Genomic DNA, 12,542 nt, shown 5'->3' with positions numbered 1-12,542 from the left:
GTGGTGTCCAGTGACAGGACAAGAGGCAACGTGCACAAACTAAACCACAGGAAATGCTTTTTCACTGTGAGGGTGACTGAGCACTGGAATAGGTTGCCCAGGGAGGTTGTGGAGTCCTTCTCCTCGGAGATATTCAAAAGTCATCTAGACATTGTCCTGGGCAAGCAGCTCTAGGTGGCCCTGCTTGAGCAGGGGGGTTGAACCAGATGACCTCTGGAGGTCCCTTTCAACCTCAACCATTCTGTGATTCTGCGTCATGTGTGCTGACTTGCCCTATTAGAAGGAGTTATGAACTGTCATATGCTAATCCTATTAATGACACTACAGTATTGTCCTGGTTTCAGCTGGGATAGAGTTAATTGTCTTCCTAGTAGCTGGTACAGTGCTATGTTTTTGAGCTAGGTATGAGAAGAATGTTGACAACACACTGATGTTTTCAGTTGTTGCTAAGTAATGTTTAGTCTATAGCCAAGGATTTTTCAGCTGCTGATGCCCAGTCAGCGAGAAGGCTGGAGGGGCACAAGAAGTTGGGAGGAGACACAGCCAGGGCAGCTGATCCAAAGTGTCCAATGGGGTATTCCATATGATGTGATGTTGCCGCGATTGAATTAAGCGCTCAAGCTCTCTGTGCAAGATTCCCTTTATTTCACAAAAGAATCCAACTTATATATGTTTCAACAAAGATCTAAAAAGAACTAATGGCATACAGCCAATACTACTAACAGAGGAGCGCATATCTGGCTCAGCTGGGATGTTTGCCAGTCCTCAGAACAGTTAAAGATAAAAACATTCCATACACATACTCCTGACTGTCTTCAGCCACATCTTCCCAGGCCTACACAAGGCCATCATCCAACCTGACCTTGTAAAACTAGTTCTTCAAAGGCTTGGCAAACATGCAGCACAACACATTCTAACAGTCACTCTTGAAAACAAATGCCAGGTGTTCCAAGCTGCTCCCACATCTCCCCCTTTTTTGTTTAGGAACATCAGATTCATGAGGAAGGCAGCGAGGACTCTAGCTTCGAACCAACGTAATCCTCGTACTGCTCCTCAGATGATTCTGATTGCTGCAAACACACAAATGATTAACAACCCTCCAATAGCAATATAAATTCAGATACACAGATTTAAACCTTCAAACCATGTTTTTGGATTTAACCATTTAACACTATTAGACAATTACTTGAAAAACACCATATTCTGCTAATTTTGTATATTTCCCATTTGATCTTTTAATATCTGTGCAAGATCTTAGATCTCTCCTGCAATATTAGTAGCAAATGCACCTTGCAAAAGCGCCTTCACCTAATTCCAATCTCATACACTTTCATTCCTTTGTAAAGGAATTACACAGAGCCCTTGTTTTTGAAACTCCCAATTGCAATGTAATTTCATTCTATTTTGTAATGCACTTTGTCTATGCCAGTGTGATGGGTTGATCCTGTCTGGACACCAGGCGCCCACCAAAGCTGTTCTATCACTCTCTCCTCCTGAGCTGGACAGGGGGATGGGAAATGAGGTTTGCAGTCAGTTCATCATACGTTATCTCTGTCGATTCATCCTCCTTGGCAGCAGCGCTAATCACACTCTTCCCCTGCTCGAGCGTGGGATCTCTCCCACAGGAGACAGTCCTCCACGAACTTCTCCAGCATGGGTCCTTTCTGTGGCGTGCAGTCCTTCAGGAGCATACCGCTCCAGCGTGGGTCCCCCAAGGGGTCATAGGTCCTGCCAGAAAACCCGCTCCATGGGGTCCTCTCTCCACAGATCCACAGGTCCTGCCAGGAGCCTGCTCCAGCGCGGGGTTCCCACGGGGTCACAGCCTCCATTGGGCACCCACCTGCTCCAGAGTGGGGTCCTCCATGGGCTGCAGGTGGATATCTGCTCCACCGTGGACCTCCATGGACTGCAGGGGGATAGCCTGCCTCACCAGGGTCTTCACCATGGGCTGCAGGGGAATCTCCGCTCTGGCGCCCGGAGCATCTCCTCCCCCTCCTTCTTCACTGACCTTGGTGTCCGCAGGCTTGTTTTCTCTTACATGTTCTCACTCCTCTCTCCGGTGGCTGTTTCTCTCCGTCTCAACTTTTTTTCCTTCTTAAAAATGTTATCACAGAGGCGTTACCACTATCGCTGATTGGCTCGTCCTTGGCCGGCGGCGGGTCCGTCTTAGAGCTGGCTGGTATGGGCTCTCTCTCAAACACAGGGGAAGCTTCCAGCAGCTTCTTACAGAAGCCACCCTTGTAACACCCCCCACCCCCCGCTACCAAAACCTTGCCACACAAAACCAATACACAGGCCCACTAAAAAGATCCTTATACAGTACTTTAGGTCTGTGTGAAATAGAATCAGGAGTTTTTAAATGCCGATCTATCGCTGTGCTGGCCATTAAGTCTGGTAAGCGATTTAAAAAATTCAAAGTAAACATAGCATTATCTAGCTGTTCTTGTGGTGGCATATTCCCCCTTTTTTGTTTATGTAACATGGACTTTAAAGCATGATGTGCGCGCTCAATTATTGCTTGTCCAGTAGGTGAATGTGGAATTCCTGTCACATGGGATACCTGCCACTCTTGCAACAATAATTGAGTAGATTTAGCTACATACCCTGGACTGTTGTCAGTTTTAATGGTTTGAGGAACCCCCATAATTGCAAAGCATCGTGACCAATGTTGTTGAACGTCACGTGCCCTTTCTCCAGAATGAGCAGTAGCACAAATATAAGAGGAAAAGGTATCAATAGAAACATGCACGAATTTCAAGGAGCCAAAGGCAGATACATGTGTAACATCACTTTGCCAAATGGCATTAGAGTGTAAACCACATGGGTTAACTCCAATGCCCACTGCATCCGAAGCAACTCTTTGACAATCTGGACAAAAATGAATTATATCTTTAGCCTGTGCTTTTGTCAAATTGAACATCTTTTGCAACGCTGCAGCATTTTGGTGAAAAGAGGAGTGAGAGGCCACGGCAGAGTGGAATTGCACTGTGCCAACAGTAAAAGAGTCAGCCACGGCATTGCCTTTAGTCAAAGGTCCTGGCAGCACAGTGTGCGACCTTATGTGACAAATAAACAAAGGATAAGCTCTTTTATTTAAAAGAGTTTGCAATTCCAAAAATTTGCTGAATAAGTCTTCATCATTTATCTCCTTTAAGTAAGATCCTGGTAATCGCTGTACAACACGGACGACATATTCTGCATCAGAAACAATATTGAGTGGTTCTGATGGAAATAAAGCTAAAGCGTGTAAAACAGCCTGTAATTCCACACGCTGCGTGGAACCTTGTAACAAAACAACAGATGTCTGCCATACTCCATTATCTAGCCAGGCAACTACACCTCGTCCAGTTTTTCCAGAGCCATCTACAAAAAGTGTACGAGCATTAACAATAGGAGTATCTGATACTATCGTCTGTGGTTTGATGTTTAATGTATGAAGGTTTTGCAGTAACTTACATTTAGGCAGTGAGAAAGAAATTTTGTTCATGAAGTCAGCCAATGCGATTTGCAGTGATTGTGATTGAACTAAAAAGTAATCAAAATCTTGTTTTGAAAAAGGGAGATACAAGGTATCGGGATCAAAACCAACGAGACACTGAGCGCGCGACCGTGCTTTTTGTACCCCAGTCACAATCATTTCTAAAGGCTGTGTAATAGTTTTCTTTAAAGTGTTAGAGAGAAGCACCCGTTCCAAATAGAGAATTTTCTGAGCGACTTTATCACGTTGCCCTATAGTAGCAAAAGGTTGTTTTGGACCTTGTATGACATACACATCAACAGGTAAAGTTATGTCCCTTCTATAGGCTTGTAACGTAGATATCTTTTGTGAAACTAAATTTAACTCTTCCTTGGCAGCTGGAGTTAAAATCCGTGGTGATGTTAAATCAGGATCACCTCTCAGAATGTTAAAGAGATTACTTAATGCCTCCGTGGTTATACCTAACACGGATTGTACCCAGTTTATTGTTCCTAATAATTTTTGAGCATCGTTCAGAGTTCGTATATCTGTCTGCAACTTTAATGATTGAGGCTGTACTGTTCTTTCTGTAAGAACCCACCCTAAATATTTACAGGGCGGCATCTTTTGAATTTTTTCTGTAGCAATTTGAAGTCCAAAGGTGTGCAAAGAATTTACAAGATGTTGCACAACACTTTCCAAATACTGTGTTGTTTCTGTTGCAATTAAAATATCATCCATATAATGATACATGATAGCATTTGGAAATGCGTCTCAGCTCGGTTGAATAGCCGCAGCAACTACTATCTGAGATATAGTAGGACTATTCATCATGCCCTGAGGTAGCTCTGTCCACTGATAACGCTGCATAGGCTCAGCATTATTTTCACTAGGCACTGAAAAGGCAAAATGTGCACAATCATCAGGATGTAAAGGAATCGTGAAGAAGCAATCTTTTAAATCAATGACTTGTAATTCCCACTCTTTAGGGATCATTGTAGGATTTGGCGTCCCTGGCTGGGTAATCCCCATAGGTTGTAACACTGCATTTATCCAAAGTGTCGGGTGGGGTATTCCATAACATGTGACGTCACATCTAGTATATAAACTGGGGGGAGTGGGGGTGGGGGGATTGCCGCTCGGGGACTAATGGCGTCGATTGGTGGGTGGTGAGCAATTGCACTGCGCATCACTTGTGTTTTATATTCCAATCCTTTTATTATTGCTGTTGTCATTTTATTAGTGTTATCATTATCATTATTAGTTTCTTCTTTTCTGTTCTATTAAACCATTCTTCTCTCAACCCACGAGTTTTACTTCTTTTCCCGATTTTCTCCCCCATCCCACTTGGTGTGGGGGGCAGTGAGTGAGCGGCTGTGTGGTACTTAGTTGCTGATTGGGGTTAAACCATGACAAGTATAAATATGTTCAACATAACTCCAGCAGAGAAGGGATTCTTCTAAACATCTCATGAAGAGACAGAGTCGATGAAATTCCGAGCAAGGGGTTTTGGTGTTATAGTTACTCCTGTTGTCATAAAACCCAGCTCTAAGAAAACGGGTAAGTTTGAGCTTATATAAACTTTATTTTGTTTAGAGAGGGTATTAAAAAAAAATAATGTCTTGTATTATTTAAAAACCCACCTTCATGTGATCTCAAAATGAAAACACATTTCTGTCTCCCAGTTTTCACTATTTAATGAAATATTAGAAAGACATAGTTTGTTGTTAATGATCAGAGTGCTTTCCAAAAGCTAGCTGGTGATAAATTTCACAACTGCTTTAAATGTAATCATTTTTGTATTTTCCAAATTAAGAAGTTTGGCTTCCACTTTCAACTTTAGATCAGTAAAGATTAAGAGGAAAATTCAAAACCAATGCAATCATTGAAGACTTTCTAGCACCTGGCATTGAATAGGGTATTCTTTCAACACAGTGTAGGTAGACCATTATCATTCAAATAGCAAATAGAAAAACTAAAATGAGGAAAAATAGCACAAATACTCATAAAAAGTATTTAAAAACTCCTAAAACTCTCATTAGTGTATCCCTTCTTCCGTGACTTAAGTAAAGAGAATAAGGATACCTTTTTCTGTACTTAACAAGATTCTCAAGGAAGCAATAACTGGACCACAATGTTCAAGAAGACTCCATCACAACTGCCTGTATATGTATATATAATTATATGCATATTTATATATTATATAGACTTATTTATATATTAGAAGGATGCAAGTTATCCACACCTTCTGAATCCTAAGGTCCCAAAAGGGACTGTATTTGGTTTGCGTGGCAAGGATTTGGTAGCTGGGAGGGGGCTATAGGGGGAGCTTCTGTGAGAAGCTGATAGAAGCTTCCCCTATGTCCAATAGAGCCAATGCCAGCCAGCCCTAAGTCGGACCTGCCGATGGACAAGGCCAAGCCAATCAGCAATGGTGGTAGCGCGTCTATGATAACATATTTAAGAAGGGGGAAAAACTGCTGTGCAACAGCAGCCAGAGATAGAGGACTGAGAATACGTAAGAGAAACAACTCTGCAGACACCAAGGTCAGTGAAGAAGGAAGGGGAGGAAGTGCTCCAGGCACCAGAGCAGAGATTCCCCTGCAGTCTGTGGTGAAGACCATGGTGAGATGGGTTGTTCCTCTGCAGCCCATGGAGGTCCACAGTGGAGCATATATCCACCTGCAGCCCATGGAGGACCCCACGCCGGAGAACGTGGATGTGCCCTGAAGGAAGCTGTGACCCCATGGGAAGCCCATGCTGGAGCAGGTTCCTGGCAGGACCTGCAGATCTGTGGAGAGAGGAGACCACATTGGAGCAGGTTTTCTGGCAGGACTTGTGACCCTGTGGGGGACCCATGCTGGAGCAGTTCGTGAAGAACTGCAGCCCGTGGGAAGGACCCACATTGGAGAAGTTCATGGAGGACTGTCTCCCGTGGGAGGGACCCCACGCTGGAGCAGGGGAAGACTGTGAAGAGTCCTCCCCTTGAGGAGGAAAGAGCGGCAGAAACAACATGTGATGAACTGACCACAACCTCCATTCCCTGTCCCCCTGTGTTGCTGACAGGGAGAAGGTAGAGAATCTGGGAGTAAGGCTGTGCCTGGGAAGAAGGGAGTGGTGGGGGGAAGGTGTTTTTAAGATTTGTTCTTATTTCTCATTGTCCTACTCTGATTTGATTAATAATGAATTAAGTTAATTTTCCCCGAGTCTGTTTTGCCCATGATGATAAAATTGCTGAGTGATCTCTCCCTGTACTCATCTTGACCCACAAGCTTTTTGTTATATTTTGTCTCCCCTGTCCAGCTGAGGAAGGGACTGATGGAGCAGCTTTGGTAAGCACCTGACATCCAGCCAGGGCCAACCCACCACAGGGACCTGTTTAAGGGAATCTGTTTAAGATGGGTTGCAGTGGTCCAAAGCATATGGTTCCACTTCTTCCTTGATAAAAAATTTCACTGTCATATGAGTCAGCTGATCCACTTTTTACTCTTACTTTAGATCTATCTTTTTACTTTAACATTTTTTTTTTCCAAGTTTTTTTTTTTGTTTTGGTAAGATGATCAGTTTCCAGTGGAAACATGCTCTGAACCACCTGTATTGAGAGCCTTGTGAAAGACATCATATTTGAGGATTTAGTGATCTTGAACAAGCCATATCTTCTCTATTGGGCCTCATACTTGAGGCTTGAGAAGCCCATATGTTAGCATGAGCAGCCACTGTAAAGAAATCAGCTGGAATCATAGAATCATAGAATCATTTAGGTTGGAAAAGACCTTCAAGATCATCGAGTCCAACCATTAACCATGCCCACTAAACCATGTCCTGAAGTACCCTGTCCATTCACTTTTTGAATATCTCCAGGGATGGTGACTCAACCACTTCCCTGGGCAGCACATTCCAATGCCTGACAACCCTCTCAGTAAAAATTTTTTTCCTAATATCTAACCTAAATCTCCCCTGCTGCAACTTGAGGCCATTTCCCCTTGTCCTATCTCCAGCCACCTGACAGAAGAGACCAGCACCTACCTCACTACAACCCCCCTTCAGGTAGTTGTAGAGAGCGATAAGGTCTCCTCTCAGACTCCTCTTTTCTAGACTAAACAGCCCCAGTTGCCTCATCCACTCCTCATAAGACTTGTGCTCCAGGCCACTCACCAACTTGGTTGCCCACCTCTGAACACGCTCCAGCAACTCAATGTCTTTCCTGTAGTGAGGGGCCCAAAACTGAACACAGTAATAGAGGTGCGGCCTCACCAGTGCCGAGTACAGGGGAACAATCACTTCCCTGCTCCTGCTGGCCACACTATCTCTGATACAGGCCAGGATGCCATTGGCCTTCTTGGCCACCTGGGCACACTGCTGGCTCATATTCAGCCAGCTGTCAACCAGCACCCCCAGGTCTTTCTCTGCCGGGCAGCTCTCCAGCCACTCTTCCCCAAGCCTGTAGCGCTGCATGGGGTTGCTGTGACCCAAGTGCAGGACCCGGCACTTGGCCTTATTGAACTTCATACGATTGGCCTTGGCCCATCAATCCAGCCTGTCCAGATCTCTCTGTAGAGCCTCCCTACCATCAAGCAGATCGACCCTGTCTCCCCACTTGGTGTCATCTGCAAACTTGCTGAGGGTGCACTCAATCCCCTCATCCAGATCATTGATAAAGATATTAAACAGAACAGGGCCCAACACCGAGCCCTGGGAAACACCACTTGTGACCTGACGCCAACTGGATTTAACCCCATTCACCACAACCCTCTGGGCTCATCCATCCAGCCAGTTTTTCACCCAGCGAAGAGTACACTTGTTTAAGCCACGAGAGCACAAGTCTTATGAGGAGTGGATGAGGCAACTGGGGCTGTTTAGTCTAGAAAAGAGGAGTCTGAGAGGAGACCTTATCGCTCTCTACAACTACCTGAAGGGGGGTTGTAGTGAGGTAGGTGCTGGTCTCTTCTGTCAGGTGGCTGGAGATAGGACAAGGGGAAATGGCCTCAAGTTGCAGCAGGGGAGATTTAGGTTAGATATTAGGAAAAAAATTTTTACTGAGAGGGTTGTCAGGCATTGGAATGTGCTGCCCAGGGAAGTGGTTGAGTCACCATCCCTGGAGATATTCAAAAAGTGAATGGACAGGGTACTTCAGGACATGGTTTAGTGGGCATGGTTAATGGTTGGACTCGATGATCTTGAAGGTCTTTTCCAACCTAAATGATTCTATGATTCTATGCTCCAAGGCGCCAGAGCAGAGATTCCCCTGCAGCCCGTGGTGAAGACCATGGTGAGGTAGGCTGTCCCTTTGCAGTCCATGGAGGTCCACAGTGGAGCAGATATCCACCTGCAGCCCGTGGAGGACCCCACGCTGGAAAACGTGGATGTGCCCTGAAGGAAGCTGTGACCCCATGGGAAGCCCACACTGGAGGAGGTTCTTGGCAGGACCTGCAGATCTGTGGAGATAGGAGACCACATTGGAGCAGGTTTTCTGGCAGGACTTGTGACCCTGTGGGGGATCCATGCTGGAGCAGTTTGTGAAGAACTGCAGCCTGTGGGAAGGACCCACATTGGAGAAGTTCATGGAGGACTGTCTCCCGTGGGAGGTACCCCACGCTGGAGCAGGGGAAGAGTGTTATGAGTCCTCCCCATGAGGAGGATGAAGCGGCAGAAATAACGTGTGATGAACTGACCGTAAACCCCATTCCTTGTCCCTGTGCGCAGCTGGGGGGGTTGGTAGAGAATCTGGGAGTGAAGTTGTGCCCAGGAAGAAGGGAGAGGTGGATGGAAGGTGTTTTGAGATTTGGTTTTATTTCTCATTACCCTATTCTGGTTGATTTCCAATAAATTGAGTTAATTTCCCCCAAGGTGAGTCTGTTTTGTGTAGGGTATGACATTCAGAAGATCTCGCGATGTCACGGAAAGATGGAGGGCTACTCACCGCCTCCCTATGACGTATCTGTAATCCCGCCTACCCTTGTTAGTATAAAAGGAATTAACTGCGCAATAAAAGCGGAAGTTGACACTCACACTGTGTGTGTTATCTGTCTCTTTCCCTGGTCCGGGCCGACCAGTGGTCTAGTCGTAGCTCCTTGATATGTAGCCAACGGTACACAGTGGTGACCCTGATGTGATCAGTCGCACAGACGACGATGGATCTTGCGCAAATGATTAAGGTATTAAAGGCGTTGGCCGATGCGGTGGGTGCCCGCAGTTCAATTAGGAAGGGCCCCACGGGCGAATGCATCCAATGGTTGCTGCGCCGGGGAGACATTGGGTCTCCTAGAGAAGTTTTGAGCCCTCCCAAATGGGGAGAGATTAAGGGAGTCCTTGCTCCAATCTGCACTCGTGGGTGAGCGCAGAGCTGCTGAACGATTGCAAAGTTGGGGAAAGGTGGAGAAGGCGGTTGCAGCAGGACGGGAGGCTAAGGCGTGCTGGTTGGCAGCGCGAGCTGCTATGTCTGTGGATGAAGCGCCGCCTCAGGAACAGCAGGAGATAGTGCCCTCGGGGACAGTGAGTCAGACTCAGACGGAGTGGGCGGCCGTGGAGCGGGGTTCACAGAGTGGTCCATCTCTGATTGAGGGCATGGACATGGAGGGTATGGCAGAGACAGAGATTTTTCCTGTAGGAGTGGCACCAGCGGGGCCGGATGTGCCCCCTCCGAACTATCCATGGGAGGAGTTGCAGCGGGTGGTTCGGAAGGACTTAGAGGAATGCCTCTTGGACTGGGTTCCAGGCAAGGATGTCAAGGGAGATTTATACCATCAGTTGAGAGAGTGGGAGGAATGGCCACCCGCGGAGGTGATAACTGGGAGGCAGTGGGGGTTGGAGACTGTGGCAAAGGAAGAAACACCCCCCCGTGGGGGAAATCAGGCGCCTTTGCCGGGAGAGCGGACTGAGCCTCCTGAGCCTTTGCCTGAGCCTATGCCTGCTGAGCCGTCATCTGCACCCTTGCCGGAGCGGGCTAAACCCTCATCTGGGTCCTTCCGGAGATGGCGCGAAGTGCCAGCACAGGTTGATTCCGATAATTCTGACGAGAAGGCGAATAGTGTAATACGGAGGCCATCGAAACCTGCACCACAGAATCAGACAGAAGGGAGACAGGATGCTTTACAGAGACTGCAGGGTCTGTTGCGGAGGCTTGAGGGGGCCGTACAGAATGCGGAGCATGTGGTGCCGTTAATGCCTCCCACGCTGGGAGGGGACACCCAAAGGGGCACAGACTGGCGACTGGTGGCCAAAGAATGTTGCCTCTCAGGGGTTCAGTTTCAGCCGGTCGTTCTCCCTATTCGGGCAGCGGAGAGGGAAGGGATGGGGGCCGGGCCCTCCCCTTCGGTTTTTGCACAGGGTCCAGCGACAGCAACTCAGGATCAAATGATGCTCCCGTGGAACTGACCGCCGAGGGGGAGGGGCAGGAACAGGGCAATGTAACAACAGTTCCAACAGTTCCTCCTATTGCCCAAATAGCATTGACCATGGGCATGAAAACCCGTCCAGAAAGGGTGATCACTTTAGAGGTGGGACTGCCCTTTTTTCCACGGAGCATCAGTCTGCTGGCCCTGATAGATACGGGAGCAGATGTCACCGTAATTCTGGTTCATATCTGGCCCCCAGAGTCGCCCACCATAATACAAGGTCAATTAGTAGGGGTGGGGGGAGCGCAAGAGTCAAGGAAAAGTAAGGCCCTGGTAAAAATCACTCTTGCCCAGCCTACAACTGCTGCAGATTCTGACAGAGTGGCGTGATGCAACCTGATGGTGGCAGTGGTCCAGACAGCCATTCTTGGGCACTGCTGCCTACATCGTTGGGGATGTCACTTTTCCATGGATTTTTAATGTAGGCCACTGCCATCTGCCATCCCTTGAAGCTCACCTGGTGTCCTGGTTTCAGCTGGGATAGAGTTAACTGTCTTCCTAGTAGCTGGTACAGTGCTATGTTTTGAGTTCAGCATGTGAAGAATGTTGATAACACTGATGTTTTCAGTTGTTGCTCAGTAGTGTTTAGACTATAGTCAAGGATTTTTCAGCTTTTCATGGCCAGCCAGGGCACAAGAAGTTGGCACAGGACGCAACCAAGGCACCTGACCCAAACTGGCCAACGGTGTATTCCATACCATGTGACGTCCCATCTAGTTTAGGAACTGGGAAGTGGGGGGCAGGGAATCGCCACTCGGGGACTAGATGGGTGTCAGTCGGTGGGTGGTGAGCAATTGCCCTGTGCATCATTTGTACATTCCAATCCTTTTATTACTACTGTTGTCATTTTATTAGTGTTATCATTATTATTAGTTTCTTCTTTTTCTGTTCTATTAAACTGTTCTTATCTCTACCGAGGACTTTTACTTTTTTCCCCCCGATTTCCTCCCCCATCCCACTGGATGGGGGGGAGTGAGTGAGCGGCTGCGTGGTGCTTAGTTGCTGGCTAGGGTTAAACCACGACAGTCCATTTTGACGCCCAACATGGGGCACGAAGGGTTGAGATAACGACAAACCTGGCCAGAGCTTGTTAAAACAAATTTGTTCCAAGCGTTCATTATCTTGATTTATTTGTTCTTAGAGTAGTTGCTCTGGCTTTTAAAGCTCTGTTATGTATCACCTCGCTTGCTGTATATAGTTCCTCTTCTACTGCTTATCATCCGTGGGAGGTGGATTAAGGTTTTCGCTTTGATGTATGGTATAACACTGGTTTATGGTATGATAAAGTCATCAGCTGTGGGATTAATCCGGTATTTGCACTTAGCATTGTCACCTTTATATGGCAGGAGCCACCTGTGGGAAACTTAATAACTATACCATTTACCTTTCCTCCATGGAAAACCAGTCTATGGGTGGGGTACCTTTCTTCCCCTCTGCTTTCTCCTTCAGTCCAGTTACAATGGTGTTTGAGAATTTTGAAAAATTTGAATACTCCTGGGGTGTTGGGACTAGCACGGTCCTAGCCCTACTGCTAGGAATTAGCATACTTCTGAATGTGGTTCAGCGCTCGTTTAAGGTTAAACAGCTATTTAAGAAGATCACGCAGAGATGTGCCCCAAGGCTAGATAATTATGAGTGGCAGGGTGTGTGGGGTAGTGTCGCGGTAGAGACGGACACGACAAGTAATAGAT

This window comes from Accipiter gentilis, chromosome W (genome assembly GCF_929443795.1).
Source record: "Accipiter gentilis chromosome W, bAccGen1.1, whole genome shotgun sequence".
Lineage (NCBI taxonomy): Eukaryota > Metazoa > Chordata > Aves > Accipitriformes > Accipitridae > Astur > Astur gentilis.
Note: the sequence above shows the minus strand (reverse complement) of the source record.